Genomic DNA, 5,199 nt, shown 5'->3' with positions numbered 1-5,199 from the left:
CAGGCCATTTGGCCTTCCAAGCCTGCGCCGATCTTGATGCCTGCCTAAACTAAAACCTTCTGCATTACTGGGGTCCGTATCCCTCTATTCCCATCCTATTCATGTATTTGTCAAGATGCCTCTTAAACGTCGCTATCGTACCTGCTTCCACCACCTCCCCCGGCAACAAGTTCCAGGCACTCACCACCCTCTGTGTAAAGAACTTGCCTCGCACATCCCCTCTAAACTTTGCCCCTCTCACCTTAAACCTATGTCCCCTAATAACTGACTCTTCCACCCTGGGAAAAAGCTTCTGACTATCCACTCTGTCCATGCCGCTCATAACTTTGTAAACCACTATCATGTCGCCCCTCCACCTTCGTCGTTCCAGTGAAAACAATCCGAGTTTATCCAACCTCTCCTCATAGCTAATGCCCTCCAGACCAGGCAACATCCTGGTAAACCTCTTCTGTACCCTCTCCAAAGCCTCCACGTCCTTCTGGTAGTGTGGCGACCAGAATTGCACGCAATATTCTAAGATGCAAATGTACCAGGCAGATACGAACAGCTGGTATAAATGGAAGGCCCAGGAGCTCTGCGGAAACTAGACTTCTGGATTTTGCATATTGGAAAAGGACAATAAGCTATTGACATTTGATTCCAGATAAATTTAACAGACTTTCTGGAGGCAGACAGTCTGTACAGAAGAGCAGTGGTGGCAGCCTCAGAGCAGAGTGTAAGAAAGGAAGACAACCAGCGGCGGCAGCCTTGAGAGTGAGAGGGGGCAAGACCTGCTCTCGGAAGCCTGATACAGTGAAAGGCTGCCAAAGCATGAACCTGCTTTGAAAGTCGAAGTTTGCAGAACCACCAGGAATTGCCTTATTCATGGATGTCCAGGTCGAAATTGCTCAGAAAAGTGAGCCACGAGGATTCTGACTTTGTGAAAGGTCTGGGATATCCATCCCATTGCAACTGGGATATGTTTGGGACTTTTAACCGCAAAGATTTTGCCATCAAAGAGGACTGTGTAACATATGAGTGTGGTGTGAGGTTTTCAAGTATTCTAACAAGTAAAGAAAATACCTTTCTTTGTAACTTGGGGTATCAGCTACTTACAAAGTACTATTTAGTTAATGGAGATTTCTTTTAGTTTAGTTGTTATATTTCACGTTAACAATCTCACTGAGGTTGTAACACCACTGCATCATATTCCCATATTGCTTTTTGAGCTTGTCACCAGTCTCTTTCACCACACTTTGTGCTTACATGAATAGTAATCCTGTCTTTGCATTCCTCATAGTCCTTCTCAGTCTACTCCTGTCTAATATAGAACTACTCTGTTCTCTAGTACTGTCCAACACTCTCACTCTTGTATGCAACTTATTCCTTTTTTCAACTTCAAGATGCTGGTGCCTATCCCCATGCCACTTTAGTTTAAACCCTCCCCAGCTTCACTAGTGAACCTCCCCATGAGGACATTGGTCCCAGTCCTGCTGAGGTGCAACCCATCCCTTTTGAATAGGTGCCTGATACCCCAGAACTGGTCCCAAAGCCCCAGGAATCTGAAGCATCCCTCCTGCACCATGCTTCAAGCACAAATTGATCCTCCCTATCTTCCTATTTCTACTCTCGCTACTCAATACCTTTCCTTTATCCCCCTATGAGGGTTTTTTCATTCCATATTAGGTCTTACTCCAACTTAACCCTTTCAATTGTTCTGGTATGACCTCACCTTCCATACATTGTCTCTACAGATGGTTTGATGGCCTAAGTCATTGTCACACAATGGGGAATGTTTGCTAGCCCCATCAACATTCCAGTCATAAATGGCCTCCGAATACCTTCATTTGCCTTTCCATCCCTATGAGGCCTACAAGTGTATCACTTATTGTTACTCTGAGTCTGTCTTAATTCAAATGGAGGACAGTCATCAAGACGTCTTGTCTCATCTCAAAAGCCACTTCTGCTATTGTTGCTACAGCAGACACTGTCTTTCACCATCTTTCCAGTACAGCATACGAATACATATTTCACATAACAACATGATTCCAAACACAAGGTCATAGAGTCATAGTTATACAGAACAGAAACAGGCCCTTCGGCCCATCGTGTCCATGCTGCCATCAAGCACCTATCTATTCTAATCCCATTTTCCAGCACTTGGCCTGTAGCCTTGTATGCTATGGCGTTTCAAGTGCTCATCTAAATACTTCTTAAATGTTGTGAGAGTTCTTGCCTCTACCACCCCTTCAGGCAGTGTGTTTTAGATTCCAACCACCCTCTGGGTGAAAAAGTTTTTCCTCAAATCCCTTCTAAAACCTCCGCCTCTTACTTTAAATCTATGCCCCCTGGTTATTGACACCTCTGCTAATGGAAAAAGTTTCTTCCTATCTAACCTATCAATGCCCCTCATAATGTTGTACACCTCAATCAGGTCCCCCCTCAGCCTTCTCTGCTCTAAGGAAAACGACCCGAGCCTATCCAGTCTCTCGTCATAGCTGAAATGTTCCAACCCAGGCAACATCCTGGTGAATCTCCTCTGCACCCTCCAGTGCAATCACATCCTTCTATAGTGTGGTGCCCAGAACTGTACACAGTACTCCAGCTGTGGCCTAACTAGCATTTTATACAGCTCCATCATAACCTCCCTGCTCTTATATTCTATGCCTCAGCTAATAAAGGCAAGTATCCCATATGCCTTCCTAACCACCTTATCTACCTGCGCTGCTGCCTTCAGTGATCTATGGACAAGTACACCAAGTTTCCTCTGACCCTCTGTACTTCTGCGGGTCCTACCATCCATTGTATATTCCCTTGCCTTGTTAGTCCTCTCAAAATGCATCACCTCACACTTCTCAGGATTAAATTCCATTTGCCACTGCTCCGCCCATCTTACCAGCCCATATATATCGCCCTGTAATCTAAGGCTTTCCTTATAGCTTTCCTTACACAACTTAATCCTAATATGCACATAGAAAGTATAATTATTCCTGAGCATAACCGCAACATTTCTTAAAAGCATTCTACTTTAAAAATATAGCACCTCATGTAAACTGCGGCAGGCCAAGTGGTTATGGTACCAACAGATTAAATATGGCAGTTGTTAACCCCTTAATTCCTACATATGATCACTGTCCTCTAAATATTCCAGTCCTGACACTTAATTCACTTGAACCACCTCATTCCCCGGAACCTGATCCAGCAATGCCTCCTTCCTCGTTGGGCTGGAAACATACTGATGTATAAAATTCTCTTGAACACACTCAAGGAACTCTTGCCCTCTCTGCCCTTTACACTATTACTATCCCAGTCTATATTAGGATAATTAAAGTCCTTCATTATAAATATTCTATAATTCTTGCACTGCTCTGTAATTTCCTTGCAAATTTGTTCCTCTATATCCTTCCCACTAGTTGGTGACCTGTAGAATAATCCCAGCAAGGATATGGTACCTATATTGTTTCTTACTTCTAACCAAATAGATTGTCCTTGACCCCTCTAGGACATCCTCTCTTTCCAGCACTGTAACATCCTCCTTAATTAATACAGCTACCCCTCCTCCTTTCCTTCCTTCCCTAACATTCCTGAACACTTTGTATCCAGGAATACTTAGTATCCAGTTCTGCCCTTTTTTGAGCCAAGTGGCCGTTATTGCCACAACATCATATTTCCACGTGGTTATCTGCGCCTGCAGCTCACCAATCTTATATACATGAAATAAAGATTAATTTTCTGGACACTGCTGCCTGCAACTCAGCTTAAATATCCTGGCGGCATTAAAAAAAGTGTATATTTTTTCACGTTTTGCACATTTTCGCTTATTAGTTATAAAAATATTGGAGATAGGGAAAAGGTTGTTTGATCGCCTGGGAGCTCCTGTGTCAGATCAATCATGGTAACCCTGTATCCTTCAGAACCGACTCTCGGCATTGGACGATTCAACTATTGTGATTGGCTCCAGCATGTGTCCATCAAGCACTCGTTTTGAATGGGGTAAAACCAATGGGCGGGGGGGGGGCACCAATCTCACCAGCTAGACCATGTCAAAAATGGTTAAATAGAGGCAACAACACAGATACCATAATAGCAAAATACTGTTGGAAAACAATCAACAGGACAAAGAACAGAATTAAAACAGAAAGTGCTGGAAATACTCAGCAGGTCTGTGACTTTAAACGTTAACTCTGTTTCTCTCTCCACACATGCTGCCTGACCTGCTGAGTATTTCCAGCACTTTCTGTTTTTAGAATTAGAATTAGAACATTACAGCGCAGTACAGGCCCTTCGGCCCTTAATGTTGCGCCGACCTGTGAAACCATCTGACCTACACTATTCCATTTTCATCCATATGTCTATCCAATGACCACTTAAATGCCCTTAAAGTTGGCGAGTCTACTACTGTTGCAGGCAGGGCGTTCCACGCCCCTACTACTCTCTGAGTAAAGAAACTACCTCTGACATCTGTCCTATATCTATCACCCCTCAACTTAAAGCTATGTCCCCTCGTGTTTGCCATCACCATCCGAGGAAAAAGACTCTCACTATCCACCCTATCTAACCCTCTGATTATCTTATATGTCTCTATTAAGTCACCTCTCCTCCTCCTTCTCTCCAATGAAAACAACCTCAAGTCCCTCAGCCTTTCCTCGTAAGACCTTCCCTCCATACCAGGCAACATCCTAGTAAATCTCCTCTGCACCCTTTCCATAGCTTCCACATCCTTCCTATAATGCGGTGACCAGAACTGCACGCAATACTCCAGGTGCGGCCTCACCAGAGTTTTGTACAGCTGCAGCATGACATCGTGGCTCCGAAACTCGATCCCCCTACTAATAAAAGCTAACACACCATATGCCTTCTTAACAGCCCTATTAACCTGGGTAGCAACCTTCAGGGATTTATGCACCTGGACACCAAGATCTCTCTGTTCATCTACACTACCAAGAATCTTCCCATTAGCCCAGTACTCTGCATTGCTGTTACTCCTTCCAAAGTGAATCACCTCGCACTTTTCCGCATTAAACTCCATTTGCCATCTCTCAGATTTGATTTCAGATTTCCAGCATCTGCAGTAATTTGCTTTCATTTAAGCAACAGAATTAACCTTTCGGGTAAATATAATCTCCAGCCAGGAGGGGGCAGTAAAGGTATGGCGAACACTCTTGGCTGCGCCTAGTACTCGTTGATTTTTCTTAAGGACCAATGGAGGTCCGTTTTACT

The sequence above is a fragment of the Heterodontus francisci genome, chromosome 25 (genome assembly GCF_036365525.1).
Source record: "Heterodontus francisci isolate sHetFra1 chromosome 25, sHetFra1.hap1, whole genome shotgun sequence".
NCBI classification, from domain to species: domain Eukaryota; kingdom Metazoa; phylum Chordata; class Chondrichthyes; order Heterodontiformes; family Heterodontidae; genus Heterodontus; species Heterodontus francisci.
This window is presented reverse-complemented; position numbering follows the sequence as displayed.